Here is a 19,175-nt window from a genome sequence, read left to right as displayed (position 1 = left end):
CCAAGTCTACCGACTGCTAGTCCCATGCCCTTTCCAAAGCAAAGCAAAAACCCCGGGCAGAAATATCAGAAACTGTGTGAAGTAGGGGGTCGGGGAGAGCGGATGGGATGTGATCACTTGAGTTTAGGGTGGAAGCAGGAAGAGCTGTAATTTTTTTTGTCCCACTTACCAGCCTAGCAGAGTACCAGTATTCTCTGAAGTCTGATGATAAACTGCAAACAAATGGTAGGAAAAGCACCCTCTTCTCCAACCACAACAGTGACTAGCAACTTCCTGGCAAATCTGGACAGGACTTTGATCCATTTCCTGCTTCCTCCCCAAGCCCTGCTCCCTCTTCATTAGGAATGCTGAAATAGAGCCTTAGTAGAGATGTGAAAGCAAATTATTACTTTGTAAAATTATCGATATGGGGGAACTTTCCTAACATGAGGATCTCTGTCCATAAGGTTGAAATAACTTCATGGAACCAAAGAGAGTTCTCTTTTGACAGGTCAAAGGGCCCTGGGCTGTTCTCGTTCCCTGTCCTTCTGGGAAAAGTGCTCCTTGAAAACAAAATGTCTCCTCAGCAAACAGAACTTGTTTGAGCATAGGCAAATAGAGTTATTGGCACTGGGTCCACAGACCACTGAGTGGTAACCCACTGGACTACCAGGACCCCTCAGTGATAGTCTTGATAATACACCACCCCAGCATGGCCACTGCTCTGCGTTAATATAAGTTTTAGCAGTAATGAGGAGGGGACATAGTCACACGTTGACCAAGGAGGGACCAAATCTCAGGATGGACTATACCCAGCATGATCATTCAATTAATCAATCAATAATATTTATTGAGCATACGTTTTATGCAAAACACACAGTACACCTAGGAACACTTACAAAAGTCTGGGAGAGATAAAAGGCATAGTATCTGCCCTCAAAGAGCTTGCCATCTAATGGGAGAGACAAATGGACATAAATAATTTGCAATTAGTGGAAGCACCAGGAAAATGAAATAAGGCTTTTGATAACAAGTTAGGAAAAATGGATGAGCAATAGAGTACAGAGTTTGGCATAATCACAAATGTTAAGTGGTTATTGGGATGATATGATCTAGGTAATGATGATATGATCTTAGAGAAGAAAATGGCTTAGTAGATAGAGCATGAACTTGGGAATCAGGAAGGATTGGGTTCTAATCCTGGCTCAGCCACATGTCCGCTGTCTTCTGGGCAAGTCACAACTTCTCTGTGACTCAGTTACCTCATCTGCAAAATGGGGATTAAGTGTGTGAGCTCCATGTGGGACAAGGACTGTATCCAACCTTGTTCATTTGCCTCTACTCCAAGACTTAGAACAGTGTTTGGCACATAGTAAGCACTTAACAAGTATTATTATTAGTACTATCATTATTATTATCTCACCATTCCACTACCCCTTCAGTCTCCCTCTGTGAATTGCAGAATAACCCCGATCCAGGCTGTTGTGATTCTGTCAGAGTTAAGTCAAGGAAGACTCAGAGTCTATGGGTCTAAACATAATCATCTTTTATGATTATTATTGGTAGTGTTACTATTAAAGTACCAAGGCAATATTTTCTGCAGAAGTTTAGAAGACTGGTCCTGAATCAGAATTAGCCCTTGCATGCCAGTAAATCCAGATAGAATTGGTTGTGTCATCCCAGCACCAGTGTAAACTGGACTTGGCCCTGTTCTTTGCATGGTGGTCCATGGAACCAGGAAAGAGTAAGGGAGGGGTTCATGGGTTGTTTGTAACTCTTTCATCTTGACTTTGGAGAAGATGCGATGGAGACAGATGGGATATGGTAGAAATAGGCTGTTTAGACCCCTCTGGGTTTCAACTCAAGACTTGTCAGTGGGAACCATAAACCTTCCAGAAGGTGGAAATACTAAGGGAGCTTTAGGAATAGATACCTGCCCTAATTATGCAGTCCAGGGAAAGCTATTCTTCTGCTTATTTTCTTTTTTCTTAATAGTATTTTTAGAATGTGCTGTGCACAGTTGGAAAGCTACATGAAAAATGAAAGTTAAATCTCAGTCTGGCTCATAGCCACATAAAATCATTCCATTATCTAGATAAAATCATTCCATTATCTAGATTCCTGATTTGCATTTGAATATTTTTATTGCTTTATTAAAGCCTAATTCTGATCATTGTTAATAAATGAGGACTGGTAATGTCAATAAAATGATTTTATCCCACTCCTTGGAGTTAAATGTTCCAGTGCAATGAAGGAAATAGAAGAAATAAAATCCTAAATCTGTGCAAAACATTAAGTTCTTATATTTGTGAAACCTTCAGAAAAACAAGATGATTTTTAAAAAGTTCTAGCAGGATGGAGAGTGTTTTGGGAATGTTGTGCCTTACCTGTATTCCACAGTGTCTCTATGTTTGTTTCTAGGTGTTCTAGAGGTTGCCTCATCTTCTGTCCAATCTACTCATGGGTTTCATTAAAGACTGCACAGTTTTGTTTTGTTTATGTGTTTGTTTTTTAGGGTATGTGTTAAGCACATGCTAGGTTCCAGGCACTGTACTAAACGCTAATTTGCCAAGGGGTGTTCCGAGGGCCTCCTTCCCCACATGTCCAGGTCCTGCTTCCTTCTTCCTGGTCCTGCTTTCTTTTCAAAGTGAGTACCTGTAGAAGGGCCCATTCACTACAGAGGGCCTGGTCCACCATATGATGCCAGTGCTTTACTGTGTAAGGAGAAGACATTTTCTTTTCTCACACTTAAGGATTGTGCATGTTAAGGCTGTAGCCAAGAATAAAGAAGGAAACTTCAGAAGTAAAGACAAATCCCTATAGACTGTAAGGACCTTGTGGGAAGGGAACCTGTCAACCAACTCTGTTGTATTGTACTCACAAGCTCTTAGTACAGTGCTCTGCACATACTAAGTGCTTAATAAATACGATTGACTGATCTGTCATCAGAAATTACTCACATGCATTTGTTCCTGGAGGCAAAGGTGATGTGGTCTTCTGGTGGATGGGCCTCTAAATAAATATAAGGTCATTTTCCTCCCATCCATTCCTTATCCAACAATGATTGACTATTCAGTGGACAGGATCATTTACTGGAAATAAAGAAATTTCCATCATTCAACACAACTTTCCAAGGAGTTAGAATAAATGGTTTGGCTTGCAAGATTTTTCTTTGCCTCTAACATTCGTCAATACCACACCCTCATCACTGAACCCTGGGATGTTACTTGGGCCGTTTCAGACCTAAATCAGGGCCATAAGAACCTCTGGAATCACTTTCTGCTTACCCAGCGCCCTGCCAGACTCCACTGGATCTTGGAGCCCTCCAGTTGTGCTGTTCTTCTAATGCAGGTTTTGGGGCAGTTTTACTCACTGCTCTCCAAATCCCTGCACCCCTATCACTCCCAGCCTTTTAAGGGTGAAGCCCAGCCATCTCCTTGATGAAGACATAGTGGTCATGAGTCATGAGGGATTAGCCTTCCACCCACCTCCTAGGGCTGGCTTCAGGAAGCTTGCAGACAAGATGCTCCCTCCCCTGCCCACCAGTCTATACCTTTCCTTGGCACCTGGAGCTTCTCCCCTCTCGCCTACCACCGGCACACACCAAGATCTGAGATATTAGCTGTACTTAATATGTCCTTAACAGAGCAACAAATGAAAGCAATTCCAGATCAAACCAGCTTTCCCTGTACTTCCCCCTCCAGTACCCTCTGTACTTCCCTATAGGTTTCCCGGGACTCATTTCTTTCTCCCCCTCCAAGGTAGGAGCCTCACTCCTCCAGAGTCCTACTTATTGAACCTCACATTTCTGAAAATTCTCTCTGAGCCCTCTCTGTGGCCTGTGACCATCCAGTGTCCACAGCACAAATTCTCCCCTTGTCTGGCCCTCTCAGCCACATAGATCACTACTATTTCACCTCCAGGATGGCTGAGGGAATACCTCTTCTTCCAACCTGCTCTTCTTTTTCCTCCCAAGTTTCTCTCCCAGGTTCGTTCAACTATATCTTCAGGAAAGGGCACCACAGAGTCTCCTGACTTCCTCTTCCCTATCCTAAGCAGGAGCTAGTGGAATGGGTTTGTCACAGCTCCACCCATAGAGCTACAAAATTAAGCCCGCTGTTGGGCAGGGATTGCCTCTATCTGATGCCGAATTGTACATTCCAAGTGCTTAGTACTGTGCTCTGCACAGAGTAAGTGCTCAATAAATATGATTGAATGAATGAATGAAGACAGCCCAAGCCCCCACCCCACCAAATCCTAGAATGGTCACTGTGAGCATAGAGGAATAAACAGTATTTGTTCTCCTAGGTTATGTAGGAGAATGGCCTTCAAGATTAGATGGAAAAAAGAAAGCTTTTTTAAGTTATAATTTAAATAGCATTTACACAAATAAAAGAAAATATTGTTGATGAAAGCTCAACAGCACATTGAAGCTTAGTACTGAAACATTTTTAAGGAGTGTAAATATAGGTATATGAAATGCAGTCAACTGCATTATTTTTCAACTGCGCAGTCACAAAGCATGCGAAATGAAAGCATGCAGCTGTAGACCTCTGCCTGACTCATTGCTTCACAAAACAGGCAGCACAACCATATGTTTACCAATTCCCACAAATGGCAACACTGATGTTTAAAAACTTGAACACCGAACATGGAACATAACCAATTCAACATTAATTACTTAGGGATAATTATTTTAAGTTCCTAATCTCACTTAGAATTGATGTCATATATTCCTCTTCGCAGTCACAATTGTGCCATTTTCTTATTACTCTTAAAGACCAAATATGACTTGGAACAAACACAATTAGCACGTTTAATATGACCTAAATATATCCCCAAATTATCCTGAACTTCAGAAGACACTTTTCTGCTCAAAAACTTTGGGCCACTCTCACATTTTACTCTCTTCAAATCAAAAATCTTCAGTCTAATCTACAACATATTTATTCATATCAATGTCTGTCTCCCCCTCTGGAATATAAGCTTGTTGTGGGCAGGGAACATGTCTAACAACTCTGTTGCGTTGTAGTCTCCCAAACACATAGTACAGTGCTCTGCACACAGCAAGTGCTCACTAAATGCTACTGATTGATTAATTGGTGTATTGAATTTGCTCAAATAACAAGCTTCCTCTTACCAACCACGTCTGATCTTCTTGTCAGGAAAGCAAGCTTTCAGTTCTGTGTTCCTGGACTTCCCACCTTCAATCCAGGCATCTGTCATTGCTCTTGACTGGAACTTTCTAACCTCTCATCTTTGCCTGAATCATACCTCATTCCTTCCAAATTCTATAAATATTCTAGTTTTTCTATGAAGCTTTTCTAACTTTTTTCCTACGTGATTTTCCCGTGTTAATAATGCCATATAGCCTGGGGACATCTGCAGACAGCTATATGTGTTTGTTTACTTGCTCTCTTAGTCTACTTTCCTATTCATTCATTCATTCAATAGTATTTACTGAGCGCTTACTATGTGCAGAGCACTGTACTAAGCGCTTGGAATGTACAGATTGGTAACAGAGACAGTCCCTGCCCTTAGACGGGCTTACAGTCTAATCGGGGGAGATGGACAGACAAGAACAATAGAAATAAATAGAATCAAGGGGAAGAACATCTCATTAAAGCAATAGCAAATAAATAGAATCAGGGTGATTTACATCTCATTAACAAAATAAATAGGGTAATGAAAATATATACAGTTGAGCAGACGAGCACGGTGCTGAGGGGATGGGAAGGGAGAGGGGAAGGAGCAGAGGGAAATGGGGAGAAAAGAGGGTTTAGCTGCAGAGAAGTGAAGGGGGGCGGTAGAGGGAGTAGAGGGAGAGGGGAGCTCAGTCTGGGAAGGCCTCTTGGAGGAGGTGAGCTTTAAGTAGGGGTTTGAAGAGGGAAAGAGAATTAGTTTGGTGGAGGTGAGGAGGGAGGGCATTCCAGGACCACGGGAGGGTGTGGCCCAGGGGTTGACGGCAGGATAGGCGAGAATGGGGGATGGTGATGAGGTGGGCGGCAGAGGAGCGGAGCGTGCGGGGTGGGCAGTAGAAACAAGGCAGGAGAGGTAGGAGGGGGCAAGGTGATGGAGAGCCTTGAAGCCTAGAGTGAGAAGTTTTTGTTTCTTGCGGAGGTTGATAGGTAACCACTGGAGGTTTTTAAGAAGGGGAGTGACATGCCCAGAGCGTTTCTGCAGGAAGATGAGCCGGGCAGTGAAGTGAAGAATAGACTGGAGCAGGGAGAGAGAGGAGGAAGGGAGATCAGAGAGAAGGCTGACACAATAATCCAGCCAGGATATTACGAGAGCCCGTAACAGTAAGACAGCCATTTGGGTGGAGAGGAAAGGGCAGATCTTGGCAATATTATAAAGGTGAGGCCGGCAGGTTTTGGTGACGGATTGGATGTTTGGGGTGAATGGGAGAGCTGAGTCAAAGATGACACCAAAGTTGCGGGCCTGAGAGATGGGAAGGATGGTCATACCGTCCACGGTGATAGGGAAGTCAGGGAGAGGACAGGGCTTGGGAAGGAAGATGAGGAGCTCAGTTTTGCTCATGTTGAATTTTAGGTGGCAGACAGACATCCAGGTAGAGACGTCTTGGAGGCAGGAGGAGATACGAGCCTGAAGGGAGGTGGAGAGGACAGGGGCAGAGATGTAGATCTGTGTGTCATCTGCATAGAGGTGATAGTTGAAGCCGTGAGAGCAAATGAGTGCACCAAGGGAGTGAGTGTAGATGGAGAAAAGAAGAGGGCCAAGAACTGACCCCTGGGGAATGAGAATGGGAGGGGGAGGAGGAGCTTGTGAAGGAGACCGAGAATGACCGGCCAGAGAGATAAGAGGAGAACCAGGAGAGGACGGAGTCCGTGAAGCCAAGGTGAGATAAGGTATGGAGGAGAAGGGGTTGGTTGATAGTGTCAAAGGCAGCTGAGAGGTCAAGGAGGAATAGAATAGAGTAGGAGCCATTGGATTTGGCAAGAAGGAGGTCATGGGTGACCTTAGAGAGAGCAGTCTTGGTAGAGTGGAGGGGATGGAAGCCAGATTGGAGGGTGTCCAGAAGAGAATGGGAGTTAGGAATTGTAAGCAGCGTGTGTAGACAACTCATTCTAGGATCTTCGAAAAGAAGGGTAGTAGGGAGATAGGGCGGTAACTGGAAGGGGAAGTGGGGTCGAGAGAGGGTTTTTTTAGGATGGGGGAGACATGGGCATGTTTGAAGGCAGAGGGGAAGAAGCCATCGGAGAGTGAGCGGTTAAAGATAGAAGTTAAGGAGGGGAGGAGGGCAGGGGCGATGTTTTTTATAAGGTGAGTGGGAATTGGGTCCGAGGCACAGGTGGAGGGGGTGGTACTTGAGAGGAGGGAGGAGATCTCCTCTGAGGATACTGCAGGGAAGGATGGGAAAGTAGGGGAGAGGGTTGGGTGGGGGGGCGAGGTGGCAGGGGGAGGGGTGACTTTGGGGACTTCAGACCTGATTGTGTTAATTTTCGTGATGAAGTAGGTGGCAGATCACTGGGGGTGAGGGATGGGAGAGGGGGAGGAACAGGGGGGTCTGTGGAGAGAGTTAAAGGTCCGGAATAATTGGCGGGGGTGATGGGCATGGGTGTCAATGAAGGAGAAGAAGAAACTTTGCCTGGTGGCGGAGAGGGCAGAGTTAAGGCCGGAAAGGATAAATTTGCAATGAATAAGGTCAGCTTGGTGCTTGGACCTTCTCCAGCAGCGCTCGGCAGCCCGAGTACAGGAGTGTAGGAGGCGGAGAGAGGCAGTGACCCAGGCATTTTCAGAAATGACCTATTCTGAAACTTGTGCTTTATATCTATAAGTACTAAAGTATTTGTCCATCTGAAACTATTTGAAGTTCTGTAATGATGTGTATGTAACAAATCCTTTATTCATAATACTTATGAGAGGCTAGTAGGATGTCTTTCACAGAGTACACACTTTATAAACATTGTGGCCTGGTTTTATTGTCAGAAGTTAACACTACACATTCCAGGGTCTTAAAACCTAAAGCCACTTGAGTTATGGATGTATCCTCCTAGTATTCACATTAGACTGCCTCTTCAATAGGTGAGTTTCAGTGGGATTAAACTCTGACTTCAGCAGTTGTAAGGAAGAATGAGAGTGTTAACTACTTGAGAAAAAATAAGAAATCAAAAGGAGCCTGGTGTCAGGCAAATCACAAACCTAAAAGATCTAATAATAATTAGTGTATTTATTAAGCACTTGCTATGTGTCAAACACTATACTGGGTACTGGGGCAGACACAAGACAGAAGACTTTATTAAAACACTTGCCCCCTTCCTCCTTTCCTACTTGACAGGCAACTTCAACTATTCCCAAACAGAACTCCTTATATTCCCACCCAAACCTTATCCTCCATCTTTCCCATCACTGTAGACCATACCACTGTCCTCCCTACCTCACCCCTATCTGCCTGAACCTTGGCATTTTCCTCCACTCATCTCTCTCATTCCAACCTCATACTCAACCTATCACCAAATCCTGTTGGTTCTAACTTCACAACATAGATAAAACCCACCTTTTCCTTTCCATCTAAACTGCTACTATGCTAATCCTCTTATCCTATTATCCTATCCTATTCTACCCTTATCCTATTCTGCCTTGACTACTGCATCTGTCTCCTTGATTACCTTCCTGTCTCCTGTCTCTCCCCACTCCGTTCCATACCACACTCTGCAACATGGCTCATTTTTCTAAAAAAAAGTTCAGCAGTAATAATAATAATATATATTTATTAAGCAATACTATGTGCCAGGCGCTGTACTAAGCGCTGAGCTAGTATAATGTAATCCAGCTGGACACAGTCCCTGTCCCACACAGGGTCATGATCTTAATCCTCATTTTACAGATGGGCCCAGAGAAGTGAAGTGACTTACCCAAGGTCACACAGCAGACAAGTGACAGAGCTGGGATTAGAAGCCCGGTCCTTTTGACTCCCAGGCCCATGCTCCATCCTCTAGGCCACACTGTTCAGTCCATGTTTCCCTGCTCCTCAAGAATCTCCAGGTGTTCCCCATTCATCTCTGCATAAAACAGAAATGCCTTACCACTGGCTTCAAATCATTCAGTTAGCTCATCCCCTCCTACCTTACTTCACTGATTTTCTACAACAGCCCAGGTTGCACACTTCTTTCTTCTAGCACCAGTTTACTCACTGTGCCCCAATCTCATCTATCTCACCATCGGCCCCTTTCTCACTTCCTCCTTTTAGCCCTCAGCTCCTTCACCCTCCATATAAACTAGACCGACACACCCCTCACTTTCAAAGCCTTATTAAGGTTTCCTCTCCCCCTCCCTTCAGGCTCGTATCTCCTCCTGCCTCCAAGATGTCTCTACCTAGATGTCTGCCCACCACCTAAAACTCAACATGTCCAAAACTGAGCTCCTCATCTTCCCTCCCAAGCCCTGTCCTCTTTCTGACTTCCTTGTCACTGTGGATGGCACAGCCATCCTTCCCGTCTCTCAAGCCCGTAAACTCAGTGTCATCTTTGACTCGGCTCTCTCGTTCATCCCACACATCCAATCTGTCACCAAAACCTGCCGGCCTCACCTTTATAATATCACCAAGATCCGCCCTTTCCTCTCCACCGAAACAGCCATCTTACTGTTACAGGCTCTCATAATATCCCGGCTGGATTATTGTGTCAGCCTTCTCTCTGATCTCCCTTCCTCCTGTCTCTTCCCGCTCCAGTCTATTCTTCATTCTGCTGCCCGGATCATCTTCCTGCAGAAACGCTCTGGGCATGTCACTCCCCTTCTTAAAAACCTCCAGTGGTTGCCTATCAACCTCCGCAAGAAACAAAAACTTCTCACTCTAGGCTTCAAGGCTCTCCATCACCTTGCCTACCTCTCCTCCCTTCTCTCTTTCTACTGCCCACCCTGTAGGCTCCGCTCCTCTGCTGCCCACCTCCTCACTGTCCCCCATTCTCACCTATCCCGCTGTTGACCCCTGGGCCACTTCCTCCCGCAGTCCTGGAATGCCCTCCCTCCTCACCTCCAACAAACTAATTCTCTTCTCCTCTTCAAAACCCTACTTAGAGCTCACCTCCTCCAAGAAGCCTTCCCAGAATGAGCTTCCCCTTTTCGCTCTGCTCCCCCTCTACCCCTCCTTCACCTCCCCTCAGCTAAGCCCGTCTCCCTTCCCCTCATCTCAGCACTGTACTCGTCCACTCAACTGTATATATTTTCATTACCCTATTTATTTTGTTAATGAGATGTACATCCCCTTGATTCTATTTATTGCTATTGTTTTTGTCTGTCTGTCTCCCCTGATTAGACCGTAAGCCCATCAAAGGGGAGGGACTGTCTCTATCTGTTACCGATTTGTACATTCCAAGCGCTTAGTACAGTGCTCTGCACATAATAAGTGCTCAATAAATACTATTGGATGAATGAATCTCCCAGAGAAGCTTTCCCAGATTAAGCCCTCTTTTCCCTGGCTCCATTTCCCTTCTGTGTCATCTATGCGCTTGGATCTGTGACCTTTGGGTATTTGATATTCACCACTTATGTCCATATCTGTAAACTATATATTATAAATTATTTAATGTCTGTCTTCCCCACTAGACTGTAAATTTACTTTGGGCAGAGGACATATCTATCAACTGTCATATTGTTTTCTTCCAAGGGCTTAGTACAGTGCTCTGCACACAGTAAATGCTCAGTAAATACCACTGATGACAGTGATGATGATGAAGACAATCAGGCAGATCACAATCCCTGTCCCACACGAGACTCAGCCTATGTAGGAGGGAGAAGAGTTTTACAGATGAGGAAATTGAGGTGCAGTTGTGCTGGTGGACACATAGCAGGAAAGCGGTAGGTCCGGGATTAGAATCCAGGTCCTCTGACCCTCCAGGCTTGAGTTCTATATACAAGACCGCTCAAGTGTGCGGAAGCTGTTTAACTTACCTGCCTTCCTTAAATTCAAAGCATGTTTTCCTATTACAATGCTTACAAGAATTGAGCTCCATTTTTGATATATCAAATACCTGCCATTAAACTTAGCTTGCTGCTGATCTTAGCCAGTCAAAGGAGTACCTCCCTACCCCTGTGACTCTTTAGACAAATTCACCAAGATTAACAATGGCTTTCTGTTAGTCAGTATTCTAGCTTAAATGGATTTATATAGTTTAATGACCTCCAAAAAAAAAGAAATCAAATACTCTGACCCCGAAAATTTTATTCTTCATCATATGCAAAACTAATTTATAGTAGAGAAGAATTGATTTTGGTTAATAAGACAAGCTCTTCTTCCAGGTATGAAGTTAGTATGAAGTCGCATTTATTAAACTGCACATTTATTAACATTAGGTAATAATGTTGGTATTTGTTAAGCGCTTACTATGTGCAGAGCACTGTTCTAAGCGCTGGGGGAGACACAGGGGAATCAGGTCGTCCCACGTGGGGCTCACAGTCTTAATCCCCATTTTACAGATGAGGCCACTGTGGCACAGAGAAGTTAAGTGACTTGCCCACAGTCACACAGCTGACAAGTGGCAGAGCCGGGATTCGAACCCATGACCTCTGACTCCAAAGCCCATGCTCTTTCCACTGAGCCATGCTGCTTCTCCAATGTGCAGGTACTGATTAAGGAGGAAAGAACTCAAGAAAAGACAGCACATATTCAGTTTTAAAATATAATTTTCCAGAGGATGCTAATTTAGAACCCAATCTATTTCATAAACTCCACCTTCAAAGTATGTTTTACTTAACCTCAATTTAGCTAGAAAGAGGAGACTTAATCAATGCCAAGAACTGAAGAACAATGAAGGTGTTGGATGACTCTTGTTACAGGAGTCTAAAGGACAGATCACATCATCATTACATCTCAGTGTTTTTGCTGTAATCTGAAAACCTTGCCTATTGCAAATGTCTTCAGAACCTTGGAGAAGCAGCGTGGCTCAGTGGAAAGACCATGGGCTTTGGAGTCAGGGCTCATGACAAGACAAAACAAAACAAGACAACATTAGCAAGATAAATAGAATCAAGGAGATACACACCTCTTTAACAAAATAAATAGGGTAATATATAATATATACAAATGAGCACAGTGCTGAGGGGAGGGGAAGGGGGAAGAGCAGAAGGTTGGGGGGAAGAAGGGGGAGCAGAGGGAAAGGGGGCCTCAGTCTGGGAAGGCCTCCTGGAGGAGATGACCTCTCAGTAGGGCTTGTATCTACTACAGTGCCTGGCACATAGTAATTGCTTAACAAATACCAAAATTATTTTTATGCTCCTTTACCTATCTCAGTGCTCAGCCCAGTACTAGGTACGCAGTAAACACAGTACATGGTCTTAAAAAAACTGGCCACCAAATGGCACTCAGGGACAAAAAGGGAATTTTTCCTGAGAAACATCCTTTCCTCAAAAAGCTCTTGGCTTACTAAAATTTAGCCAATATAGCTTCAACCTAGGTCCTTTTCACACTTAACCTGATTTTTCTACTCAACTGTATATTCTTCTGCTCTACCTAAAGCTCCTAGGAGGCAGAGATCATGTCTAACCTATTGAATTGTACTTTCCCATGTGCTCTGTACATAGTAATAAGAATAATTATGGCATTTGTTAAGCACTTACTATATGCCAAGCACTGTACTAAACGCTGGGGTAGATACAAGGTAATCAGGATGTCCCACATGTGGCTCACAGTCTTAATTCCCATTTTTACCAATGAGGTAACTGAGGCACAAAGAAGTTAAGTGGCTTGCCCAAGGTCACACAGCAGATAAGTGGCATAGCAGGAATTAGAACTCATGACCTCTGACTCCCAAGACCATGCTCTTGCCACTAGGCTATGCTGCTTCTCTAATTATGGTATTTGTTTAGCTCTTACTACTTGCCAAGTATTGTACTAAACACTGGGGTAGATAGAAGGTAATCAGGTTGTCCCATGTGGGGTTCACAGTCATCACCCCAATTCTACAGATAGGGGAACTGAGGCACAGAGAAGTGAAGTGGCTTACCCAAGGTCACACAGCAGACAAGTGGCAGAGCCGGGATTAGAACTCACATCCTCTGACTCCCAAGCTTGTGCTCTTGCTACTAAGCCATGCTGCTTCTCTTCAATTCTGTTGATTGATTGATTGATTGATTGATTAACAGAAGGCAAAAGCTCATTTAGAAGACCTGGGATCTAGCAACAGATTTACAGTTATTATATATTCCAGGATATTTTCAGCAAAAACTTGTGATAAGGAAGCTCCCATTTTGAATAAACTTTCAAACCCCATTGTCTTCCTTCATTATCTATTTTTCTTCAACTTCCAACCCAGAGCATGATTTACTCCTGAAGATAATTATGTTTATTATGAGAGATCATGAGATTTACTATAGCATGCCCACTGTACTATCCTAACCCTGTGGAATGTGTTGTGAGGCATTATAAATACTTCAGATCTTCCGGCAAATTGTATGGTTCATCTATATATGATTACATTATTACTTGATGTTCCTAATAAACCCCTTGTATATATCTTTTTTCCTTCCAGATGACACATGGACATAAATCAATAAACAATTTCACTCCTAATGTTGAGAAATATGGAGAAACGCAGGCTTTATTAGATGACATATGTAAGCATGGGCTCTGTCATGTCACTATGTGTAGGCGAGCTATGAATGTTAGTCTTAGCAAAAAAATCTTTAAAAAGACATTGCATTGGTTGCAAAAGATGTTAAAAGTATTATGCTTAGACTTTTATGAGGGCAAATAATAGTTACACCCTCCCTCTCTTAATAATGTTGGTATTTGTTAAGCACTTACTATGTGCAGAGCACTGTTCTAAGCGCTGGGGTAGACACAGGGGAATCAGGTTGTCCCACGTGGGGCTCACAGTCTTCATCCCCATTTTACAGATGAGGTAACTGAGGCACAGAGAAGTGAAGCGACTTGCCCACAGTCACACAGCTGGCAAGTGGCAGAGCCGGGATTTGAACTCATGACCTCTGACTCTAAAGCCCGGGCTCTTTCCACTGAGCCACGCTGCTGCTCTTCTCCCTCCACATGGCTATTTAAAGGAATCCAAAGGTATTCTTATACTGGGAAGGGAGGATGGATTGTTCCCAACCATTCCCAGTTTCCCTTGTTCCCAGTTAGCACAGAACTGTCATGTAGGGCATTATGTCCTTCAAGTAGCATGGTCCCAAACTGTGGCTATAGTCCAGACCTAACAGGGTGAAGGGGAGGCTACTATGGCATATTTTGCATAAAGCAAAAACTCCTCACTACTGGCTTCCAAGCTCTCCATCACCTTGCCCCCGCCTACCTCACCTCCCTTCTCTCCTTCTCCAGCCCAGCCCACACACTCCACTCCTTTGCCACCAACCTCCTCGCTGTGCCTCATTCTCGCCTGCCCCGCCATCGACCCCTGGCCCACATCCTACTTCTGGCCTGGAATGCCTTCCCTCCTCACATCTGCCAAACTAGCTCTCTTCCCCCCTTCAAATCCCTATTGAGAGCCCACCTCCTCCAGGAGGCCTTCCCAGACTTAGCCCCCTTTTTCCTCTGCTCCTTCTCCCCTCCCCATCACCCCAACTCCCTCCCACTGCTCTATCGCCTTCCCTGCCCCACAGCACTTGTGTCTATTTGTACAGATTTATTATTCTATTAATTTTATTAATGATGTGCATATATCTATAATTCTACTTATCTATTTTGATGGTATTGATGTCTGTCTAATTGTTTTGTTTTGTTGTCTCTCTCCCGCTTTTAGACTGTGAGGCTGTTGTTGAGTAGGGATGGTCTCTATCTGTTGCCAAATTGTACTTTCCAAGCACTTAAGTACAGCGCTCTGCACACCAGTAAGCACTCAGTAAATATGACTGAATGAATATAGCATAGCCACTGTATTCCAGAAGTCGGAAGGTTTCACAAGCAGATACCCAGATGTCAAGGGTAAGACTCAAATAGGTGTGTGTATAGATACCATTCCCAGGAGGAGGGTATCATAGAAAACACTTGAACAGCATCTTGTTCCCATCCAAGTTCCTTTTATTCCCACTCCCTACCTAGGAATCCCCAGCACGTCTGTGGTCCAGACACTGAGCATCTGTTACCTGCAAAACTGGCTTTTTATGGCTTTTATCCATTTACCCAGTACCCCTTCTCAGACAATCATGCAAGCCCTGTGGCTCTGAGACTCTGTGGCTCTCCACTGGTTGCTGGGCTGTCAACCTGTTCCCTCAGCCAGTCAGTGGTCATCGACATTAGCTTTCTCCCTTTCTGGTGGGGCACATTGGAACCTACCATGCTGGGTTTTTTTGGTTTGTTTTAAATGATAATTGTTAGATGCTTACTATGTGCCAGGCAATCTTCTAAGCACTGGGGTATATACAAGCTAATCAGGGTGGACACATTTCCTTTCCCACATGGGGCTTGCAGTCTTAATCCCTATTTTACAGGTGAGGCACTGAGGCAAAGAGAAATTAAGTGAATTGTCCAAGGTCGCACAGTGGAAGAGGCAGGATTTGAACTCAGGTTCTCTGACTCCCAAGCCTGTGTTTTATCCATGAGGACAAGCAGCTTCTCAGGTCACCCTGCTTCTGGTAGCACTGGTTCCTTACTACCATGGGGCCGAGATCCAGGGCTTGAGTGTTGGGCAGAGGCAACTGTCTGAGACTGAACTCCAACCGGATTCCAAAAGTGTGGAGAGGCAGATCGAGGTTTCCCACCACCACAGTGGGAATATTAGGGAGCAGGAGGGAAAGGAAGCACCCAGGAGGGCCAGACTGAACTCCACCTGCTGCTTTACTCCAGATTGTCTGGGGTGGGAGGGAAAGGGGCAAAGGAAGGCTGGAATCAGGGTTCAGATCTCCAAGGAGAGGGGAAAGTGTATATCAGCCTGCTACTTGAGCTCTCCGTGTTCTATGCACGTCAGCCTGGCTCCCACCCACATCCAGTCCCCAGGACAGACTCTGCCTTCCCGACCCCAGAAGCAGCAGCCCAAACTCTCAGGACAGCATGAGTTGCCAACCCTTGCTTCCATCCATGTCTCAGGCCCAGTGCTTTCCACTGTCACCATTCTCCTGCATCTCAGGGAAGTTGATTCCCCCAACTCTTCTCCACTCCCCCAGCCACTGTGGGAATGCTTCTGGCCAAGATCCTGGCTTCCTTTGGGCCTAACCACACAGCTGAGGTCCATGGTCCCCATGGCCCTCAATATTGCTCAAGGTGTGTTCCAGGTGGAAATTCTCAGCCTACTAATGTGTGTGTTGGATGACTAGGGAATGGCAGCTCATGGAAGTGATGGAAGTAGCTGAATTTCTATTCCTGATAACTTCTTCCTAGCTCTGAACCAGCCCTGGATGTAGGCCACTGTGCTTGCATTCCATAGATACAAGAACGGCAGTATATTCATTCATTCAATCGTACATTTTGAGCACTTACTGTGTGCAGAGCACTGCACTAAGCGATTGGGAAAGTACAATAAAACAATAAAAGGTGATATTCCCTGCCCACAGTGAGCTGGGTGTATGGTGGCTACTAACTGGTAGTCATGGTGGGTACAGTGCTAAGCGCTTTCTACAGTGCTAAGCACCTAGTACAGTGCTCTGCACACAGTAAGCGCTCAATAAATATGATCTGGCTTCCATCCCCTCCACTCCACTGAAGCTGTCCTCTCAAAGGTCACCAATGATCTCCTTCTTGCCAAATCCAGTGGCTCCTCCTCTATCCTAATCCTCCTTGACTCCTCAGCTGTTTTTGACACTGTCGACCTTCCTCTTCTCAACACATTATACAACTTTGGCTTCGTGAAACAAAAACTCCTCAGTCTTGGCTTCAGAGCTCTCCATTACCTTGCCCTCTCCTACCTCACCTCCCTTCTCTCCTTCTACAGCCCAGCCCGTACACTCGGCTCCTCTGCCGCTAACCTCCTCAGGTGCCTCATTCTAGCCTGTCCCGCTGTCAACTCTTGGCTCACGTCCTACCACTGACCTGGAAAGCCCTCCTTCCTCACATCCGCCAACCTCCCTTCCCCTCTTCAAGGCCCTACTGAGAGCTCACCTCCTCCAGGAGGTCTTCCTAGACTGATCCATCCCTTTCCCTCTGCCCCTCCTCCCCTTCCCATTCCCCCTACTCCCCCCCTCTGCTCTACCCCCTTCCCCTTGCCACAGCACTTGTGCAGATTTGTATATATTATTTATTACTCTATTTTGTTAATGGTGTGCATATATCTATTTGTCTATTTATCTATTTTGATGGTATTGATGCCTGACTACTTGTATAATTTTGCTATCTGTCCGGCGGGGATTGTCTCTATCCGTTGGCGAATTGTACATTCCAAGCACTTAGTACAGTGCTCTGCACACAGTAAGTGCTCAGTAAATACGATTGAATGAATAATATTTATTGAGCACTTACTGTGTGCCAAGTACTGTAGTAAGGGCTCTGGAGAGTACAGTATAACAGATTTGGTAGACGGTGATCACTACCCACAAGGAATTTACAGTCTAGAGGGAGAGACAGACATTAAAATCAACTATGAATATGTACATTAGGTCTGGGGAACTGACAGTGGGGTGAATTTCAATCAACCAGTGGTAATTTTTCAGTGCTTACTCTGTGCACTGTAGCTCTTGGAAGAGTTCAATACAATAGAGTTGGTAGACTCATTCCCTGCCCACAAAGAGTTATAGTTTAGAGGATGAGACAAACAGGCAATAAAAAATAAATTATGAATATGTACATAAGTGTTGTGGGACTGAGGGGGTGGTGAATGTCAACTGAATAAAGAATTCAGATCCAAGTGCAGAGGTGATACAGAAAGGAGGAGGAGTAGGGCAGATGAGAGCTTGGTTAGGGAAGACCGGGCCCGGGGACATTGTGCTCCCCGGCTCGGCCCTGGGGACATTGTGCTCCCCGGCTCGGCCCTGGGGACATTGTGCTCCCCGGCTCGGCCCTGGGGACATTGCGCTCCCCGGCTCGGCCCTGGGGACATTGCGCTCCCCGGCTCGGCCCTGGGGACATTGCGCTCCCCGGCTCGGCCCTGGGGACATTGCGCTCCCCGGCTCGGCCCTGGGGACATTGTGCTCCCCGGCTCGGCCCTGGGGACATTGTGCTCCCCTGCTCGACCCTGGGGACATTGTGCTCCCCTGCTCGGCCCTGGGGACATTGTGCTCCCCTGCTCCAGGCCCGGGGACATTGTGCTCCCCTGCTCCAGGCCCGGGGACATTGTGCTCCCCTGCTCCTCCCCCCTCCAGCCTTGGGACATTGTGCTCCCCAACCTCCCTCCCCACCCTCCACCCGAAGTGGCCATTTTGGGAAGCCCTCACTCCCTCTTCCCCAGTGAGGTGATTGATCTCCCCCGCCCGGGCAACCATGTCCTTGTTCTCACTGTGTTACCTTACCTTAGCCGTCACCTACGCCCGCAACCCACCCTGGACATCCTCAGGGTTCCCGCCGCCGCCACAGAGACATTTGGACATGAGCCCTGGGACTCTCCTTGCCGCTGCCTTTTGACTTGGATTTTGATCAGGTCGACCCTTAGTCAAATCATCCCCCAACCCTGGTCATCACGCGATAATTAATACTATTTTATTGTATCATGTTACTAGATTACCGCTTTCACATGTTATCGTTAATTGTTCTCAGTGCTGCCACCTACCTCTCTGGCCTCACCATGTCCTTCCACCCCACCTCCTCCCATCTGCCCCTCCCAATCCTCTCCTTCCCCTTCCCCTCTCTCGCCCAGCTCTTTCCCGCTCTCTCCTCTGCCTCTTCCCCCGCTCCTCTCCCCAACCCTAGAACCCCACTTTACCAGCGCCAACCCTCTTCCCCCTCCCCCTACGCTCCCCCCCCCACCAAACCCCCTCCTCCCACCCTCCCCCCTTCCTTCTTCCTCACCAATGCCTCATCCCAGTCCTCCTGTCCCACCACCACCCCTCTTCCCCCTCTTCCCTCTCTGCCCACTCTGATCCTCGGAGACTTCAACATCCACATGGATGTACCCGATGACTCCTCTGCTGCCTGCCTGCTATCGCTCCGTGACTCTGCCAACCTCCTGCTCCACCATATCTCGCCCACTCACCGACTTGGTCACAACCTCGATCTTGACATCTCCTACTGCTGCACTATCTCCTCCCTCACCAACTCTGAAATCCCTTTCTCAGACCATAACCTTCTCACCTGCCTCATTTCTCACACTCTCTCCCCCTGAAAATCTATACTACTCCCCCACAGAGACCTCTGCTGTCTTGAT

The sequence above is a fragment of the Ornithorhynchus anatinus genome, chromosome 18 (genome assembly GCF_004115215.2).
Source record: "Ornithorhynchus anatinus isolate Pmale09 chromosome 18, mOrnAna1.pri.v4, whole genome shotgun sequence".
Classification (NCBI taxonomy): domain Eukaryota; kingdom Metazoa; phylum Chordata; class Mammalia; order Monotremata; family Ornithorhynchidae; genus Ornithorhynchus; species Ornithorhynchus anatinus.
Note: the sequence above shows the minus strand (reverse complement) of the source record.